The following is a 22,397-nucleotide window of genomic DNA, read 5'->3' on the forward strand; positions in this document are numbered from 1 at the left end:
TGTTACAAGGATCGAGAAAGTTTTAAAAACTGCACAAGTAGTCACTGTGTACTACACCAACACGCCCTCGCAACGAAAAAAATGCCCGCGTTATTAAAGCTCATATTAGACAACGCCGTCAAAATTATCATCTTTGTTAAGGCACGACCTTCGCAGTGTAGGCCTATTTATTTGTCTATGGTGTAGGCTACTTAAAATCCTGTGTGAAGATATGGATAGTATACACAAATCATTGTTAGTAATATTACACACAGAAGAGCTTTGGTTTGTAATGTGCACAATTTCGAAAATGGCGGGCCTCTTATTCCTGTACAACAGATGGTAAATAGTACTGCAGAGGCTCTCAAAATAGGAAAGAACACCACCGTTAAAATAGCAAAGGAGTAATTTAAATTGAATGAGCAAGAGGATTGACCTTCCCAACTTGAAACCTCGGGAAAGAAAAGGAAACTGGAAAAGCGGATGATTAATTTAGATTCCTTTCAGAAAGATGCAATCCGGGGGCATGTATATTTATAGTACCGACGGAAGGAGCATTCTACGTTAAAAAATCTGCAAACTTCGCCTCGAGATGCAGATCTTTTCCACGGCAGTGTTTCTTCTCTGCACACTGTCTCAAAGAATTTAGATTTCTAGCACAAAAAAATCAATGGTCGTTACGTATTAATGGAGAGAAATTATCGCTGACACACTATGTACATTTATTTGTCTATGCCATGTACCATATTCGCATTCATTCCTTCATACATTTATTATTATTATTATTATTATTATTATTATTATTATTATTATTATTACTATTATGTTAGTGTGGTCAAAGACTATCGTATGATACAAACTTATGAGTTTACGATTTAATGTCAACTACTTAGTTCAAGCGGCGCAAAAAGGCGCACTGCACTACCCACAACTTCACAACGTCGCACAGTGGTTCCAAATACAAATCTAGCAGGACAAACTTAATAACGTCTTCTCGTTTCTAACAGATTTTCATAAAATTTTATATACAGATTACAAGTAGCATTTTACGTTTGCATGTAAACTCTGTTTACGTTTGTATAAGGTAAGCCACCGATTCATACGGGTTGAGTTTAAAAGAATAATAATAATTTTATAAAATAGATTCTCGCAGAGACTGAAACGAAATCACAAATGCATTATATACTTTCTATTTAATTTTACTGAGTGAAAGATACTAAAAAAAAAAAAAAAATACACACAATAGTCGTACATATTCAGTCAAACATCATTTTATTTTTTTTTTTAAGAAAATAGCCTACATATCAATAGAATTTTAACAAAACTGCTAACTATCGTTAAATATTTGCATTTGAAATATTTACTGATATTATAGACAGATGTAACTCTATTAATTTGCAATAATAATAATAATAATAATAATAATAATAATCGTCATCACCATCATCGCTGTCGTGATCCCGGAGCAGTCTCAGTAGGTCTACATCAGAAGATACACTTTTTCTTCTCTTTTGACGGCCACACGAGCTACATTTGTAGTAAGTTTTCTGCGACAAATTTAGCTGGAATTATAGACTGCATTGAGTTAAATGGGAGCTGCCACACGGAGCAGTAAATGTAGCAAGTTTGGCGCAATCCCAAGGTCGTGTCGCAACTCGAATGGGTCCGGGTCCATTTCTTCTGCGACATTTACTGCTGTTGGGTGGCCACACGTAGCGACACTGGGTGGCTACACGTGCAGCTACAAATGTCGCTGCGATGTGCGGTGTGTCAGTATGTTTGTCATTTCGTTTACATATTGTAGTCAGGTCATCTTCTTGTAACTTGGAAGTACACTCTGCCTTTGGTTTCCTTCGCATAATTGTTGCATTCGAACACGGCACAATCTGGCATTTTGTAGTTTTTAAATCATACGTAGGAAAACCTGTATAAACTTTTTTATATACGTGTCCTAATTGTATAATAATAATAATAACAATAATAATAATAATAATAATAATAATAATAATAATAATAATAGCAAGCAATGATCAACAATAAAGTCATTAATAAAGTGGTATTCGTGTGTTTCTTTATTCAACGAAAAACTTTCAAGTTATTTAAATATGCTGTAAAGTTATTCTACAAAAATTCCCTCTCAGTAGACTACCCGGAGGTATTAACAATCCTTTATTAGAGAAAATTAAGTTTAGAAACAAATTATAGTATTAATAAAATAAAACTTAGGGATAAGCGTCTGATATGTTAGGCCCATTCGTGTCCAATAATTTTCCACTTTAAACGAATTAACATTGCTGTTAGTTACTGGGAATTTCTTATTATGAAATCCATATTTTTAAACTTTAAATTTATATTAATATATTTATTTCCGCTTTAGTAATTCCCAAAGGAGACCCAGCGAGTCTACTAACTGACAATAAATAAAGAATAAATATCACGCAAAAGAAAAAAAAATTGTAATAAAAGTACAAACAACCGTGTAAAATGAATGGCCATGCTTTAATTTTTTTAGAAATGAGATACAAAGCGAAAATCAAATGTCATGTAAAGGACACACAGATTAAGACTTTAAAAACAGTGAAATAACAAATCAAAGTTATTCATTTTACAGTAGAGAATTACAATAATTTAGTGCAATGTAAATTTACAAATGCGTATGGATACATTCGTAAGCTAATTTTAAATACTATTTTCTTAATCTTTCTCCTGTTTTTTGTTACTTCACCAGTAGGAAAAGTAAATATCGCCACTAGGTTCCCTTCTGGTAATTGAATTTGCAGCCAGGCATACAACACCTTGGCCTAATGTATTCAAAAATAAAACAAGTGACATTGATGAGTGCAGTGAAATTTCTCTCTCGAATTAGCTATAAAATATCGCAATATGTACCACGCCGCTTATCTTATAGCGTTAGAATATTTTTTGTCTGTCTAAAACTTTATGAGACATGAGACTGTAACATACCCTAAGGTTCACTTTTCAGTTCCCCCCTCCCCAGAAATTTAATAATCTGAGAAACGTAATCTATCATGTTTAAGAGAACGTAAACTCTGTTTTCTATTGGATAAGATGTACAATGGGAGAAAGGCATTCTCAAATTTGAAAGAAAACACGTTTTTTTAATGGTTGAATTTCTCAGTATGTAGGCTGTATGTAGTCATAACAACAGAATCAACTCGTGTTTATGAGGGAGTGAAGTAGAGAGGGAGGTTGACTTTAGATGGGAAATTATTATCATGACAGATTTATAACAATACGATGCCAATATATATGACATATTTTGTTACTAACAATGCGGTGCCAATAATATTGCTTCGCTTATGTATAGTCCAGGCTAAGTTGTCCCATTTTTTAACTCTCTTCAAAATATCTTTCTTTAAAAGTACATATATTTTTCTTCTTTCAATTTCGACCTAAAGAATTCTTCAATAATAAAATGTATACAAAACCGTTCTAGCAAACTCATCACAGCAATTTTGTTTGGTAAACAAAAATATAATTCTTTTGCAGGACAGACCTAGAAAATCAGTATTGTTTATAAATATCATTGTGTTATAAAGACATTTCCACTTTGAGTTGTATTTTGGGATATACGGGTCAAGTTTAAATTGCTGCAACGTCCAATAAGCATCCTGCAAAACCAAGAAAAGAGAACTTTTGTAATAGATGAAGTTTACTTATACTCTTTCAAAATATCGTTCTTTGAGAGTACATATTTTTTCTTTCTTTCATTTTCGACCAAAGGTATCCTTCAATAATAAGATGTAACTTATACAATAACGTTCCAGTAAACCCTTCACAGCGACTTCATTTGGTAAAAAAAAAACACACACACAATTCTTTTACAAGACAGATCTCTCAAATATGTTACAAACAGATTGCCTCTTTGTATTGTGTTTTGGGTCATGTTTAAAACTTCTTTTTACTTGGAGATGCTTTAGAAATTCATGTATTGACAAGGGAAGAGCATGCCTAATCTGTAGCGACATTTAACGCAGAATTGAACAGTAATTGTCGCGCCCTTGTGGCCACCCATTTTGCGACAATTACGGCAGCTACATTTGTTGCAGGTTTTCTGCGAAAAATGTAGCTGGAATTATAGACTGCGTTGAGTTAAATGGAAGCAGCCACACGAAGCAGTAAATGTAGCAAGTTTGGCGCATCCCAAGGTCGTGTCGCAACTGGAATGGGTCCGGGTCCATTTCTTCTGCGACATTTACTGCTGTTGGGTGGCAACACGTAGCGACATTGGGTGGCTACACGTCCAGCTACAAATGTCGCTGCGATGTGTGGTGTGTGAGTATGTTTGTCATTTCGTTTACATATTGTAGCCAGGTCATCATTTCTCGTAAACTGGAAGTATTTGACTTCTCTGCCTTTGGTTTTCTTCGCATAATTGTTGCATCCGAACACGACACAAACTGGCATTCTGTAGTTTTTAAATCACACGTAGGAAAACCTGTATAAACTTTTTCGTATATATTTCTTATTTTTATAATAATAATAATAATAATAATAATAATAATAATAATAATAATAATAATAATAATAATAATAATAATAATAATAATAATAATAATAGCAATACTCAGCGATAAAGTCATTAATAAAGTGATATTTTTGTGTCTCTTTATTCAACGAAAACTTTCAAGTTATTTAAATATCCTGTAAAGTTATTCTACAAAAATTCCCTCTCAGTAGACTACCCGCACGTAATAATAATCCTTTATTAGGGAAAATTAATTTTAGAAACAACGAATAATAATAATAATAATAATAATAATAATAATAATAATAATAATAAAACTTAAGGGTATCCGTCTGACATGTTAGGTCTATTCGTGACCAATTAATTTTTCTCAAACGAATTAACATTGTTGTTAGTTACTGGGAATTTCTTATTATGAAATACATATTTTTAAACTTTAAATTAATAGTAACATATTTATTAGTAATTCCCAAAGGAGACTCAGAGAATCAAAGAATATACAAGTCAATGGACTTTTATCTACTAACTGACAATAAATAAAGAATAAATATCATGCAAAAGAAAACAAAAAAAAAATTGTAATGAAAGTACAAACAACCATGTAAAATGAGTGGCCATGCTTTAATTTTTTAGGAATGAGATATAAAGCGAAAATCAAATGTCATGTAAAGGACACACAGATTAAGACTTTAAAAATAGTGGAATAACAAATCAAAGTTACAGTAGACAATTACAAATGTGTAAGTTAATTTTAAATACTATTTTTTTAATCTTACTCCTGTTTTTTGTTACTTCACCAGAAGGAATAGTAAATATCGCCACTAAGTTCCCTTCTGGTAATTGAATTTGCAGCCAGGCATACAACACCTTGCCATTTTATTTAGGCCTAATGTATTCAAAAATAAAACGTGACATTGATGAGTGCAGTGAAATTTGTCTCTCGAATTAGATATAAGATATGGCAATTTGTACCACCACGCTTATATATCTTATAGCGTCAGAATATCTTTTGTTTGTCAAAAACTTTATGAGACATGAGACTGTAATATACCCTAAGATTCACCTTTCAGTTTCCCCCTCCTCGAGTCAACCCCTTAATATACAAGCAGGCCGGAGAGGTAAGGCATGATCTCCCTCCCCTTAGCTAGCATTTGTTCATTCAACGTTAAGCCACAGTATATTCTTCTTATACTGTGGTTAAGCAGTCTGGATATCCTCCTGTATTGCGGGCTGCATTGTATATGGCATACTCTTTGCCGACCACTGCTTAAAACAAACGCTAGTGGGTACAGCATTAATGTCGGAGAGTTTGAAAAATACTGTTTGGGCACTGTAGAATTATACATCCAGAAATCTGCAATGCTTGGGAAAAGTGGCATATGTCAGTTTCACAAACATTTGTTATTAATTTATTTACAACTTACGGAACATTTGCTCGCTTGGGAAAAGAGATATAAGTATTTCTCCCATTACAATAATTCATACAGAAGAAAATCAATCGACATAAACCAGTGTAAAGACAGTTTTTTTCCTTCTTCTAATTTTTTTCCCCGAGCACTACAGAAATGTAAGTGGTATTAAATGCCGCAAAGTGTGCATAAAATACTTATCAATGGTGCGCAGTGACCGTAATAATGTACAGTCCTAAGATATGTCATAAAAATGGAAGTAGGGTTAAGGAGAAAGGAGGTGAAGAAGAAGATCTTTAGTAGTGCTGAGTGCTGCAAAACGCAGAAGAACTAGCTAGCTAGCATGTCATGTGGCCACACGTAGCGACATTTAACGAAGAACCGAGCAGTAATTGTCGCGCCCGTGTACGAAGACTGCTTACCATCGGGTCAGAGGAAATTGCTCGTGATCTATCATGTTTAAGAGAACGTATACTCAAGGAAAATTTGTATTAATGAGTATTATAACTAAATTACACAATGTCAAAGTTTGAAAATGCACTAAAAATGTAGGGAAATAACTGTACTGTCACACAATTGCAATGCGTACGAAATGCCGACCACTGGTTTTTAAAGATGGTTCCAAATCGCCGAATCAAGTCTTCATCTACGCCAGTAATTTCTGATGCCAAACCCGGATCTTCAAAGAATCTTCGCGCGCTATTCCCGTCATTGGTCGACTTTTCTCAGCACATTCATGAAACGGCTTTTGTGCACGATCTTTCTTTTCTCGTTCGGTTGATGAGATTGCTCTTGTCGCAGAAATGAATTTGAGATCAACAGGTAGGCGTGGTGCAGTAGAAATAGTAAAGCAAGTGTCAAGCTTTTACCCAGAAAGGGCCACGAAAATGAGAAAGAAAAGAATACAAGATCGCTTTCGTAAAGAAATGGGGCTTTTTGTCCACATTCCCAAACCAGAATTTTCTTCTCATACGCATGTCAATGGAATTGCGAGCGAGTGCATCAAATCCGTCATCGAGTGTGTTTCCAGCAAAGGCTTCAGCTTCCACTTCTGACTTTAGAGCACTTTAAGTTTCAATTCATGTATTGAGAAGGGAAGAGTATGTCTAATCTGTTGCAAATCCCAATGACCCTTCTACAGAACCACGAGAAATTACGTCCTCATACAGCCTTTCAGCAAACCCTTCACCCACACCGTACTTTCGATTGTGACGAACAATATTGCCTGTTGTAAAATCGACACAGGAATAAAAGTTAACTTTCTCGTTCTTGGACACAGTCTATTTTAAAAGAAGTCATTTTAACACTTAACCAATCCTTCTATTTCTTTAAGAAGACTTTTTAATGCATTGAGGCAATTAGTCCATTGCTCTACAGAATTCAGCACTTTTTCCTGCACTAATTGACAATCATGTCCCTTAGGATCTCCTAAACCATTTTAATTAATAAATACTCACACACACAGGCTAATCTTCTTAAAATATTATTTTCTTTCCACTAAATATCAAACAATTCTCTTCTTAGAATTCCGTCCACCATCACTAAAATAGAAATAAAAGGAGAAAGTGATTGAAGTTGGTTACAAAACCTTTATAATTACATACCTAAATGATTAATGTAAACGCTGAACATTTTTTGACAGTGGCCTTTTGTTGTCTTTGTTTTTGCGGGCCTGCTAAAGAAAATAAACTTTTGAAAATTTTCATGTAACATTTTTCTTTGTATTAATGAGTATTATAACTAAATAACACAATGTCAAAGTTTTAAAATGCAGTAAAAATGTAGGGAAATACCTGCAGTTTTATTCACCGAAAACTCGAAGAGAATTGACAATTATATCTTCACACATCGATGTTCCGAAAGTAACTGCTGGGCAATGTTAACGAGAAGAGAATGTTTGTGCTGAACGCATGACTTCTACCTGCTCCTGCGCAGAACACAATAATTCTTATGGAAAATTGAATGTGAATCATAGGTATAGGCTACAACTATTTAGGATTATAGAACTGCAGTATTTATGTTGTTTTGAAGCTCAAACATTTATACCTTTCGTCAAGTCAGATTTGAGTTTGGAACTACTATGCGTCGCTCTCTTCCCGCGTGTGCGAGAGAGAACTCAGTACCTTTCTAGTTTTGTATAGACTTGTAGTGCGATCCATCCTTTCGACAAGTTTTTTCCAATGAAGTCTATATTGTTGAACAAAATGAACTATAGGATCTATTTTTACTTCTTTCAGTATCCATTCATTTTTACGGTGTTCGAGCAATGAGCATCCCGCTGTCCGTCTCATAAACCTAATTTCAGCTGTTGTTAGCCTTTTCTCATCAGCTTTTCTGATTGTCCATGCCTCACTTCTGTAAGTCAGAACTGGTCGAGCTAGTGTTTTATACACTTTTAGCCTCATATGTTTTTGAACTTGGAGGGTTTAAAGACGGTGTTGATTACTCTAGTGATTTTTATAAATTTAGATCATTGAAATCAGTGACGTGCGGTGGCCCAACAGATTACCCAAGCAGCCACGTAGTCAAGTTTTCTTTTCCTTCTTACTATTTATATTGATTAAAATACTTATAATATTACTAATTATAAAAATACATTGGTATTTGGTACAAATTTGTTTTTACAAAATCTATAAGATTAGGCCTACTGCAACTACTGCCTAAAATTAAAAATACTATTATAAAAGACTACCCTAAGTATTAGTAAGTCGTGACGAGTTATTCCATCTTGTTGGGGAAACATGTGGTAATCGTCGACCAAGAAATTCATCTAGAAATTTTGTGCGCTTTGATGATTTGGAAAAAAACGCTGCAAGCCCAAAAAGAGTAGCAAAAAATATACGGCATTCAGGAATACTTGAAGCACTTTGGGACAGTGCTAAATTTAAACAGTGTGCATAGCAATGAACAAAGCTTGTGGAAAAGGCGCCTTAATATTAGCTTGACACCATGTAATGAAGAGGCCATCACTGCACTTGCCTCTGTGCGACAAGTTTCTTACTGCAGTTTGAAAAGTCTTGAATATGTTTTAAAAATAAGATCAGAATGTGCTGCCGCTGTTTTGTCCTTACTTACATCACGGAGGCACACAAACCGCTCTACCACCCTTCCTTCAATCGTATATCGATAAATGAGAGAAAATTGTGATTTATTCGAGACGTCAGTTGTTTCATCAGCTAATATGGCAAAAAAAAAAATCAGATTTCTGTAATAATTGCTGTTTAATTTCTTTATTTAGTGCACTGGCAATAGCTTCAATTAAATCATTTTGAATACGATTTGATACATCTGTGAATACTGCAGACGTCTTCTTCTTCTTCTTCTTCTTCTTCTTCTTCTTCTTCATAGGTGCGACAGCCCGCTTCAGGCCATGACCGCCTTCACCACAATCTTCCACTGGTCCCTATCTTTTGCTTTCTTTCCCCAAGGGCTAATTCCTATATCATACAAGTCCGATTCTACATTATCCATCCATCTCAATGGTGATCTTCCTCTTTTTCTGATGCCATCTGGGTTATTAAAAGTCAATTTCCTCACTGAATTACTCTCCTCTGTCCGCCACAGATGACCAAGCCATCTGATTATTGTAGACGTCTCCAAATGATTTTTTAGAAGAGGGTCGTACTGGGCGGTGTAGTCCAAAAGTTCTAAATAATTACCGTTGTTTTTGGACTTTTCGACTTACCGTTTCCTCTAAATGAAAGTTCCAGTTTTGCAAGTAAACAAATGGCGTTTATAAGCCATTTCAGAATGTCTCTATTGAATGTTACCTTTTTTATTATGTAGAATAATACTTTGTTGTGTTTGGTCACTTAGCTCAGTTTCAATAAGCACAGTTCCAAAAGTCGCGAGTGCGTTAGAAGCACGTATATGTGCAATTGCAACATCATGATCCCGTATTGCTTTAGTTAAATTACTGTATTTAGCTTTTGTTGCTGAATTAAGTTATTGTTATCACCAGACATAATCAAAACTTTTTATTGCACTTACAGTATATACACGCACACAATGTAACTACAAAATATCGGTACAAACAAACGTGAGAGAAACAGTACGTTTTACTCATTCGACTTCGCGCAGCCCAGGCAGGCTACCGGCTGCTTGGCGTATATACATTTACTGCAGTCTCGTGAGGACTCTTGGCTGGCCACCTGCCAGCTCAGGACCGCAGTATGTGCATTGTATATGCCCCATCACGCGACTTACAATTAACAAAACGTATTTAGAAACGTTTCAGGACTTTATGATTAAATTAAATAAACAGAAAGTTTAATAATGGATTTACGTAGATATTGTGATTCTTATAATCAATCAGTGCTGCTCAACCGTGCTTGGGTTGCTTGGGTGGACTGCACGTCACTGATTGAAACCTTATAAGCACAATAGGGGAGAGTCGGGTAGTATCGGACAGTGCGTTTTTTTCATCTACCACCATATGGTAGTACCTGAATGACATGGTTACGTTTTTCTATGCGACATTACTGAAACGTAACCATGTCAATCAGGTACTATCATCGTGTTGTAGATGAAAGAAACTCACTGTCCGATATTACCCGATGTCCGATACTACCCGACTCTCCCCTAAATGTGATGGTTTGATAATGTATTTTAAAAATGATATTGAGGTTATTGAATTAGAGTCGGAAATTATGAATTCTAACTGTTTACATTTTAAATTTAAATTTTAAAACCCTATACTTCATTTAACAGCTATTTATAGACCATTCCCTCCTTAGTCTTTGTATGAATGGATTCATAGATGCATTTGAAAAATCTTTATAAGTTCACAAAAATTTTGAATCTCATATTATTGTTGGTGGCATCAATATACAAATTCTTGAAAATCATTTAGATTATTATGACCATAAGTATCTGAATGTTATGCACGAACTCGGTTGCAACAGATTTTTGCGTGCCACTACTAGACCGTCGACTACAGATTCATGTTTAGATCATATATATTCTATAAAAATTTCAATAATTTCATGAAATTTTTACCAGGATATCTATGAAATCGCGATAAAATATCATTACACAACTTTCGCTTTCTTTTCACTTTCAAAATCTAGTAATGAATTATATGATGAACAGAAACTTTTTACAAATGACTTTATAATTGAATAATTTCAAGGAAAAAATTGTTCCGGGGCCGGGTATCGATCCCGGGACCTCTGGTTGAACGTACCAGCGCTCTACCACTGAGGTACCCGGGAACTCCACCCGACACCGTCTCAATTTTTCCCTTTATATCCACACAACTCGCTTGGGCTGACGAAACGCCAGAGACCCACATCGAGTGCACACAATCTCTGTGTGACTTGGAATTGTGGTTTTCTGTAACGTACACAGTAACGTATATATTATGCAAATCTAGTCTTTCAGGTGAAGCTCCCTGTAAAGCAGATTTGAATAATTTCAAGGGAAAAATTGTTCCGGGGCCGGGTATCGATCCCGGGACCTCTGGTTGAACGTACCAGCGCTCTACCACTGAGCTACCCGGGAACTCCACCCGACACCGTCTCAATTTTTCCCTTTATATCCACACAACTCGCGTGGGCTGACCCGGGCTGACCCGGCCCCGGAACAATTTTTCCCTTGAAATTATTCAAATCTGCTTTACAGGGAGCTTCACCTGAAAGACTAGATTTGCATAATATATACGTTACTGAGTACGTTAACAGAAAACCACAATTCCAAGTCACACAGAGATTGTGTGCACTCGATGTGGGTCTCTGGCGTTTCGTCAGCCCACGCGAATTGTGTGGATATAAAGGGAAAAATTGAGACGGTGTCGGGTGGAGTTCCCGGGTAGCTCAGTGGTAGAGCGCTGGTACGTTCAACCAGAGGTCCCGGGATCGATACCCGGCCCCGGAACAATTTTTCCCTTGAAATTATTCAAATCTGCTTTACAGGGAGCTTCACCTGAAAGACTAGATTTGCATGACTTTATAATTAGCCATGATAATTTAACTTCAGGTATAAAAAAAATTGGGATGCTATTATAAATTGTGACGACCCTGAAATTTCCCTCGATTTGTTATACCAAGGCTGAATAATTTACTGGCAATGCATACAACAATTATAACACAGATGCTTACAAACAAATTGGAAAAAAAAAAAATCAAACAGTGAATTACGATTGGCATTATATAATCGATTCGTACTAGAAATAAAATCGTCAGAAAATTAAAAAGGAACCATTTAATATTAAATTTTTAAAAATGAAAAAATATGGAAACATGTTAATTAAAATCATAAAAAAATATGAAAACTAAATACTATTCTGAGAGATTATAAACGACTCTAAAAATTCTGGCAAGTAATAAGAGCCCCTTCAGACGAAGGCACTTTTAGAAGCGCTGCCGTTTGTGAATAATGCATTTAATTAGAGGTCTTCAGCCACAGCCACAGTACAGTGGCGCTGCAGACGCTCTGAGTGGTGGCCTTCGCCGCTGGTGGCAGCTACTAAAAGTGGCGCTTCCCGTCGCGATACATAAAATTAAATTTAAAATTGTTTAACGACACGTTAAAAGTGTTAGAATTTTTAAAAAAGGTTATGTACCTTAGACAGACGGCCCGTTTCGACGCCGGTTCTGCGTCATCTTCAGTGTCCTACGAACTATTGATGTTCCTGTTGATCTTGCATACTGCCATTTGCATTCGTCAGTTGTAGGGGTGGGGGTGTGTTGCTCCTATGGTGGGGGTGGTTGTTTGTGTGCTATGTATCATATCAAATAATGTGTGGATATTGAACTGTAATTGTGTATTAAGTAAATGTTGTGGGTATGTTATTGTATGTTTATATATTTCGTATTGTTCTAAGATGTTTAACTGTGGACTTTTTGGTGTGATGTGTAGAATTTCCATATCTGTTTCTATATTATTGTAGTCATGATTATTGTTGATAATATGTTCTGCGTAATTTGATGTGATGTATGGTTTGGTTATAGCTTTAATGTGTTCTTTATATCTTGTTTGAAAGTTTCTTCTGTCTGTCCTATGTAAAAATGTGCATTTTACTTTGTAAACCCCAGTTGAATTATATTTATTTGAATGCTGGATGTGATTATTTAGATATTTCTGTGTTATGTTATTTGTTTTGTATGCTATCTCGTATTTTAGTTTTCTGAATGAAGTTGCAATTTTGTATGTATTGGTATTGTGATATTTAATGCTATGTATTTATTCTCATACGGTGTTTGTGTTGGTTTGTTCTGTTTTTGTTTTGCCTTTTTTATTAGTGTCTCTACCATGTTAGGGTTATATCCATTGTCTTGTGCTATATATTTTATTGTGTTTGTTTCTTCAGTATAGTTGTCATTGTTCATTGGTATGTTATGTTGTATGGGATGGTTTGATGAATTGTGTATGTGTGTTGTAGTTGTGGTGGGCTTCCTGTATATTTTGAATTCATGTGTATTATTTGTTTTGGTTATAGTGATGTCATGTCTAAGAAATTTATAGCTTGGTTATGTTCTGTTTCTATTGTATACTTTAATTTGGGATGTATTTTGTTGAGTTGTTGATGTAGGTTTTCTATTTGTCTTTTGTTTCCATTATATAGGACTATTATGTCATCAACATATCGATGCCAGTACATTATTCTCGCCCCGTGTTTATTGTTATCAGTGTTTAGTATGAGTGTTTGTTCTATATTATGAATGAAGATGTCAGCTAATATACTTGATATAGGTGAACCCATTGGTAATCCTTCAGTTTGTGAATAATATTTATTGTTATGTGTGAAATAATTTTGTTTTGTAATAATCTCTGTAATGTGTATAATTTCGTCAATGTGAGTCTGTGGTATGTTATTTTTGATAAGCATTTTTCGAAGTATTTCAAGTGTTTCTGTTACCGGTATGTTTGTATATAGGTTTCCACTGTCAAATGATGCTAATGTTGTGTTGTCTGGAATATGTTTGTGTTTTATTTTGTTAACTAGGTCTATGGTGTTGATTAACGTGTCGTTAAACAATTACAAGTTTTTTAAACAAAGTGTTAACGTGAACCAGAATCAAAGAATTAAATTGTTTCACACGAGGCAACAACCAGGACACTATTTTAGTGACGCGTGAGTGGCGCGTCTGTGGCGCTGCTAACGAATAACTGTTGAGCCACCAATTACAATGAGCGTTTTACTCGTACGGGCAACTGAAAAGAAGTTTGTTCCTTCGCGGAAAGAAAGGGTTAGCAACCTTCTCTAAGTTAGCGGTGAAGGTGAGAGTGGGGAGTTCGTTTCGTACAGATCAGGAGTGAAGTATATACTACGTATCTCCGTCGCAAAGCAGAAACCTGGAAATGAGTTTACAATGACTGGAAATTGTAGGGAGAGAGTGTCTTATTCGTAAAAACATGTCAGGTGCAGAAAATATCATTTAAAGCGGCATAGTGATGTGTTCAATGCTGAAAAATATAAAGATATCGTTAGTGATGAACGAATGAATTTACTCACTGTACTGAGTGAGGACGTATGGCTAAGTGGTATAATTGCAATTTGTATTTAATGTGTTTAACCATCTAAAGTTCGATCCACAAGCAGAATGAAGACAATTATGAGCAAGTGTGACGGATTGCACTTCGTAGGTTAAGAGCTGTAGAGAGGCTTGCTTTATCAAAGTTCATTACACCATCAATTGAAAATATACAGAGAAAAAAAGAAATATAAGACATTTGAATTTTTTTTTTTTTTTTTTTTTTTTTTTTGGAAATAAGATATATTTATTATTATTTTGTATTCTGATTTTCAAAAATGTTGCCGTGTGTGAAATTTATGTATTTGTTTCTGTTGCGTTAATTACACTAGGGAACAAATGAGAATTTTTTTTCTGCGGTATAAATGTAAATATGCAACTTTTACTAATTCGGTGTGCTGAGTTCAAAAATGCATTTTGTTTTGCCGTACCACGTCAGGTTTTTTTTGGCAATGTAGCAAAACGTTATTTTGCCACAAAATAAAATTATAAGTTACAGCGTGTTCGTAGAAATCATATAATTATTTTGTGTATCTGATTCGTTAACACATTCATCTATTTTTTCTACGATGTATAACAATAAAATAAACAGTTAAGAATTCACAGAAACATTAAGCCTATATACTGTACAAGCAAAACATTTTACTAAACTAAATTATAAGAGCAGAGAGCTCAGCTTCGGAATGTAGCCTATGTTAGACGTCCTCGGTTTCCGCTTTTTCTCTTTTCATGGAATCTTAGTGTGTGTGAAGTCCTCGAGTATTCTGTTTAACACTCCAACAGTAATCGGCAATCATATTTACATCTCAACGTCCCTGGCAGCGTTGCTCTACCTCTTTTAGATCCTATGGAACCTTTCACCTTGCTCTTCGCTGAGGGCTCCTAAATTCACAGGAAAGTAATCTATATGGCCCATAGTGGAGCTTTAGGTTCATGTTACAACCGAGCACTTTGAGTTTGTCCAACATTTTTCAACAATTTATTTGTACCGTGGATCCTTCACGTTACCAAGAAATTTCTTCACAACTTCTTTGAATGCGTTCCATGCACTTTCTTCTGTTTCTTTCATTGTAAGTACTGGTGAAATTGTGGTCCATCATCAGTTTTCGAATTTGTGGGCCATCAAATATTCACTTCCTGATTTCAGCGTGTAACAATAAAGAAGAGTTCGTACATAAGTACTGGAAGCAAGAAAGATTTTTGTGTAGTGCCTTGACAAACTGCTTCATAACTCCCAATTTTATATGTAAGTTAACTGGGGGAGTATTTATTTTCTTATGAGCAACGAGACTTACATTGTTAATATTTTTGTCTGCTGGCGTTAGTTGCTTTCTTTTAGGCCAGTATACAATGTTCCAATGTTTGTTCCTGCCCCTGCTATCCACTCGCACAGGAAGCACGGAAATTTTGTGTATCCTCCCTGTTGTCCCAATAGTAAACCAACAACCTTCAGGTCACTGCGTATTTGCCACTCATTTTCATGATATTTAATTTCTTCGAGAACCAACCTTAATGTTTCATATGATTCCACTAGGACTGTAGAATGTGGAAATGGTATGGACGCTAATTTATTGCCGTTAAGAAGCAATACTGCCTTAAAGCTACTTTTCGAAGAATCAATAAAACCCTCCAACTTTTGGGCTCATATACCTCCTCTTCCTACTGTTTTAGTAGATTTCTCAGATCTGTACAATATACCATCTATCTTCCTGTGTACAGTATTTCCGGAAAAGTTTTTCACGATTCCTGTACCACGAAAATGTAACTCCATGTGCCAACATGTTCCTCTCATGCAGTTTAGAGCCTAGTAATTCACTTTTCTTTTTGGTGAGTCTTAATTGCCTTATCAAATCATTCAGTTCGGGTTGGGTAAATTTTTTTGGTGAATTGTCAAATTCGTCTGGATCAGAAGACATCTCAGTATCTGCATTCGGGGAACTGCTTTCAGATTCACTGTCACCCAAGTTTGCTGGTGGTGTAGGTACAGGTAAGACCATGAGAAACAAGCCTCAGAGCTGACTGAAGATTGGATACTTAATTGATTCCTTGTTTTCTTTGTTGTAACCAGTAACATTACACATACAAAAATAACAGTCAACATAGTGATTCCTCTGCTCACCCCATACCATTGGTATAGCAAACGGCATTGCTTTCAGTTTTCCTGCATACCAGTAACGCAATCCTTCTACACAATTGTTACAGGCACTTTGAGGTGCAAATGATTTATCCATGTCACCAACTTTTACTTTGAAATAAGCAAAACATAGCTTCTTTACAAACGAATCTATTTTACGGACTTTTCCATCGAACATATTATAACACCCACAAATATAGCAAAACTTCTAAGGATTTTGTATACACTGTCTCCTACGCAATCCTGATGTACTCGCCATATTCAGTTTTTAAAATCACGCTTTTCCACTACGATTCTAGGAACTCCACTGTAACAAAATTCACACGTGTTCACGGAACTAAGCCAGCTGCTCAACTGACCAGATTTAAGAAATGTATATTAGGGTTTTCTGTAAAGAACAACTTCCCGGCAAAGTGAGAAAGGGGATGGGGTGATAGGACATGGGATGATGAAACATCATTCTGAGATCAATATTAGAACAAAAATATTTAGTTGTGGAAATTTAGTGCCATCAGCTAGGGGGCACCTCGGCTTAATGTATAGTGAATACGGCGCGGCAATAAATATATCGAAAAATTGAAGTTGCGACAAAACTAGACGTGATACATAAAAAATGAAATCATTTTCGGACTCAGGCATCGGTTTCCATACGAATTACCAACTTTCTTTTTTTACCGCAGAACAGTTGTTCCCTAGTGTTATTTTTACTATAATGTGCTTGTTTGCTAGGTACGCTTATGTTGTTTACAAAGTTTTACATTTACAAACTGTGTTTCCTTTGACAAGACATTTAACGTAAAAGCTGTGATTTGTTTACCATAATTTTGTTATTATTATTATCACTACTACTACTACTACTACTACTACTACTACCGGTACTACTACTACTACTACTACTACTATTACTACTACTACTACTACTACTATCATTATTATTCAAGCATAGTAAAGAGTATTATAATGTGAAACGTGGTTAGTAACTGTTAATTTAGTTTGTTTCTCTAGTTACTGCTTATTTTATTAATTACGAACAGTTTATTTACAATCACACAAGCAGTGATACTACTGATAGTGATAAGATATAAGCATGACCTTCCACTACCGCGCCGCTAATGTACAGCACAATGTACAGCCCTAGTTCTCGTCACCCCACAGACTGCAGATACCTCAGCGACTCAGCTGTGTTCCCTTAAGGGCACGCTCCAGTTCTGTATTGCCAAAGCCGGGAGTATTCCTTGCTGGCCCTGTCTTACACCGCCACGACAGTATACAGCCTATTGTGCCACGGTATCTTTTTTTTTTTTTTTTCTTCGAATTTCATTGGTGATTCCTGCTAGAAGCTCTTTAAATATTTTTTAAACAGGAAAAAATACCAAAAAAGAAAAAAAAACTTTTTATCGTCTGGTGTAAATCATCAAAGTATGAAATAGTCCTCCATTCTGTCTTTCCAAAACCATCGATGGACCCGGATTCTTCTATTTTTACGTCCATTCTTTCTCCTTATGAGCAAAGTTTCCAAAGTATATCCCCTTTTACATCCATATTCACTAGAAGACTGAACAATTCTCTACAAAAATTTAGTGAATTAAGCAGCGCCACTAACATGCGTTTGCAGCATCACTAACGACCGTTCGAAGCGCCATTAGTGGCGCTATTAAGTGGCCTCGTCTAAACGGATCCTAAAAGAGGCAACAAATACGGATACAAATAGAAAACCTTTTTACATTAATGAAATATTGTCTTCAGACGGTAAAATTCTACATAAAAGTATGAAATTGGTTCAGAATTCAATTATTGCTATTTTTCCAATACTGGTCATAACATTATTTCTGGTGTTACAAATAACCAGAATCATTAAAAGAACATCAATAATAATAATAATAATAATAATAATAATAATAATAATAATAATAATGATTAGTAATTGCTGTAACAATAACAAAATCAACACTTTAAGTAATACCAATGATAATGGTAACAATCATACTGACGATAATCATTTTGAGAGTATCATTCTACACTAGAGCTGGGGATGGAGCGAGTAGAACTGTTGAGATACTCGGTTCTATCGGTTTTATGTGCTTGGCAGCGGAGCACCGAAGTTACTCGGTTAACCGTAGCCGTTACCGGTCAGTTCAAACATTCGAACAGAGTTCCCGTGTTTTACTTAATTCTAGCAGTCAACAACGTAGGTACTGTTGTATTTAAATATTTTCTGCTGCAGGACAAATTATTTCCTTATCCCCAAGGCGGGCTGAAAGGCCCTAGTATTGAAGAGGAGTTCATCCTATTAGCATATATGACCTGTCAAGTGGACCTAATGAACATTGACAGTCTGAACATATTACTATACATAATAATAATAATAAAATTATTATTATTATTATCATCATCATCATCATATTAGAGGTGTTTGATTAATATTAAAATATGTTAAAAAGGAAGTGAATTATATTTTTCTTCTATTTGTGTTTATTGGATTTGTATTACCTCATCAGTTATCATTTTATTTGTATTTATTTATACGAATTATGTTACCTAATTACTTTAATTTATCAATAATATTACTCTTCACCAAAGAGAACATGGTTGTATTGAAGGCTAGTAATGTTATAAAATAAATAAACATTATGTTCTTCAGTTTAAGATTCCACGTTTTATTGATTATTTTATCCACTTTCCGTAATAGTAAATAATTCTGTGTGTTATTTTTAAGTGTTTTAGGCAGCGCTTCATGGAGCCCGTTTCTTTCTATCTTCTTTTTTAATTAGCTACAGCGTTTAACGTTTACATCACATGTTAATTTAATAGCTGTTAGTATTATAAATTATTTTATCAATTTTATTTCGTCTGTCATATGTAACAACACTGGAAGTTAAATAGGCATTTCATACAAAATAACTCCGAAAATAGTTGTAATCACGTAAATGAAATTTGCAATCAAGAGAAGCACTTTTTTCTCGTCAATTGGCAAAGCGAAAGCGCTTTACTACAACGCTTTTAAAACACGCTTGGTTTCGCTTTCAAAGTACGCTCTAAAATCGACTTAATCTATCTAAATTTCAAATCTGCCGCCACAAATTTGTACTCGGTTCAACCGAGTAATGACGTCACAGTAACTGCTCCGAACCGAACCGCTCCGTCCCCAGCCCTATTCTACACCCACATTTGTCTATGTTTTTATTCCCTATTATTGAAACAGAATTAATAAAAATTACTAAAGCTTTAAGACATCCAGGGACCTGATTTTGATGACCTAAAAATATATAAAAAATCTATAAAATGACCTAAAAATTAATAAAAAGATCTAAAAAATTACTTAAAATTTGTTGTCTTCATTTTAGGGTATGGCAGTACAGCACAGTTCTTACTTATGTAACGTTAGAACTGAAATTAAAAAATGATATTAATTTAAACTCGGGAATTTGTATGTTCTAGGAAAGAGCATGTATAAAAATATTACCTTATTCAGAATTATTGCAGTAGGTAACCACTAGAATGCGCAGGTTCTCGAAAAGTTAGGCAACGCCTGTTATCGGAAAGCACCTTTTTGTACTGTGAGAAACTCCTTTCCACATCCGCTGATACAACTGGAGCATGCTGAAAATGAGCTAAATCACTGATAGCGAGATCTTCTTCAATGCTGGAAGTATCAAATGCTTCACGAAAGTTTCCGTAAAAATCTGACTATTTATTCTCCTTCATGGATACACTTTGATGCAGTAAAAGTTGTGTGGAGTTCTTCTTACTTGCGAGTTGCACTGTCGTATATGCTTATCGCGACTCACATGTTGTTGAACAGTGAATTTTCTTTCGGCTGATACCTTTGTTTTGCACAATTTACAAAATAATACTTCATCGTCCGTACAGAACACATCATCTCCAAATTCAGATACAGTCTGTCTTAAGTGATACGATTTAGAATTGGCTTTATTTTAGGTATGGCCGAATGAAACTATGAAAACTGAACACCAAAAATTCCTCTCTGAAAATCTGTAATTAACTAAATGTGTGAATAGCGTTGTCAACCCTGAGGCTTGATTGGATCGCACAATTGGTCCCAAATTATCGCACGTTTGATTGGCGGATCGTATACTACATATAAAATAGGCCTTTTTGATTATTTTATCTAAACTCCCTCCACAGTTTTTTATTTAACGATTTTTTTTAATTCTTATAAGGAAATAATTGTTAAAAATTAAATATCAGCACATTAAATGACTTTTTAAACACACTGTTGTCTCCTTACCTTGCGAGAATCCTCAGAATGATTAACAACAGCAGAAACGGACAATGATGGATGAGTGGAACAGAGAAAAATTCTCTCCGGCACCGGGATTTGAACCCGGGTTTTTTAGCTCTACGTGCTGACGTTCTATCCACTAAGCCACACCGGATTCCCATCCCGATGTCGGATTGAATCCTCTCAGTTTAAGTTCCACCTCTTGGGTCCCCTCTAGTGGCTTACCCTCATGCATTGCGTCATAGATGTATGACAGTGGCACAATGTCCACACATGTGCAGAGGTGCACTCGTTATGAGTGACTAAGTGGCCGGGATCCGACGGAATAAGAGCCGTCTTAAACCACGAAGTGGTTATTTTTCCCATATCATATATTATTACGATGTACCGAAGTACATATGATATTTCAGTGCAGAAATTCTGCGTCATCATATGATAGTGGATGAGAGGAACAGAGAAAAATTCTCTCCGATACCGGGATTTGAACCCGGGTTTTCAGCTCTACGTGCTGACGTTCTATCCACTAAGCCACACCGGATTCCCATCCCGATGTCGGATTGAATCCTCTCAGTTTAAGTTCCAACTCTTGGGTTCCCTCTAGTGGCCTACCCTCATGCACTGTATCATAGATGTATGACAGTGGCACAATGTTCACACATGTGCAGAGGTGCACTCGTTAAGAGTGACTAAGTGGCCGGGATCCGACGGAATGAGAGCCGCCTTAAATCACGAAGTGGTTATTTTTCCCATATCATATATTATTACGATGTACCGCAGTACATATGACATTTCAGTGCAGAAATCCTGCGTCATCACATGATGGTGGATGAGAGGAACAGAGAAAAATTCTCTCCGACACCGGGATTTGAACCCGGATTTTCAGGTCTACGTGCTGACGTTCTATCCGCTAAGCCACACCGGATTCCCATCCCGATGTCGGATTGAATCCTCTCAGTTTAAGTTCCACCTCTTGGGTACCCTCTAGTGGCCTACCCTCATGCATTGCGTCATAGATGTATGACAGTGGCACAATGTCCACACATGTGCAGAGGTGCACTCGTTAAGAGTGACTAAGTGGCCGGGATCCGACGGAATAAGTGATTATTTTTCGCATAACATATATTATTACGATGTACCAAAGTACATATGATATTTCAGAGCAGAAATTCTGCGTCATCTTTGTTCCACTCATCCATCATCTTATGATGACGCAGAATTTCTGCACTGAAATGTCATATGTACTTCGGTACATCGTAATAATATAGGAACAGAACAGCCAAAACCTACATCTAGCCTTTTTATAGTTTATTTCATCAGAGCAAAACCAAGCTTTAAATTACGGAACTGTTTACTATAATTTTGTACAATTTTGTTTTCGTCCTGTATATTTAGATAGCCTACACCGGATATAGATTATTTGGGAGTAGGACATACTAGGACCACTATCACTATCTTCTGATTCCATTGCCACTATTTCACTTCGGAATCTATCACAATGACACCTGATTTCTTACGCCCGTGCACTACCACGAAATACGACTGGCACAAGCGAGTACTGTAACAGGCTGTTCTTTTTTCCTTTGTATGTACAAAATAGGCCATATATTGAATATGTTTATTCCCTTTTTCTGTTATGGGGTTCTCAAAACATTACAACCAACTTATTAGT

The 22,397-nt window shown here is 35.7% G+C and overlaps 1 protein-coding gene across 5 annotated transcripts in view; it reads right to left on the minus strand.

The window, feature by feature from the left end:
- lobo (lost boys) overlaps positions 1-22,397 on the minus strand; it is a 782,641-nt gene that overhangs the window by 518,399 nt on the left and 241,845 nt on the right. The gene's annotated exons all lie outside the window — the stretch shown is intronic.

The sequence above is a fragment of the Periplaneta americana genome, chromosome 8 (assembly GCF_040183065.1).
Source record: "Periplaneta americana isolate PAMFEO1 chromosome 8, P.americana_PAMFEO1_priV1, whole genome shotgun sequence".
Taxonomy (NCBI): domain Eukaryota; kingdom Metazoa; phylum Arthropoda; class Insecta; order Blattodea; family Blattidae; genus Periplaneta; species Periplaneta americana.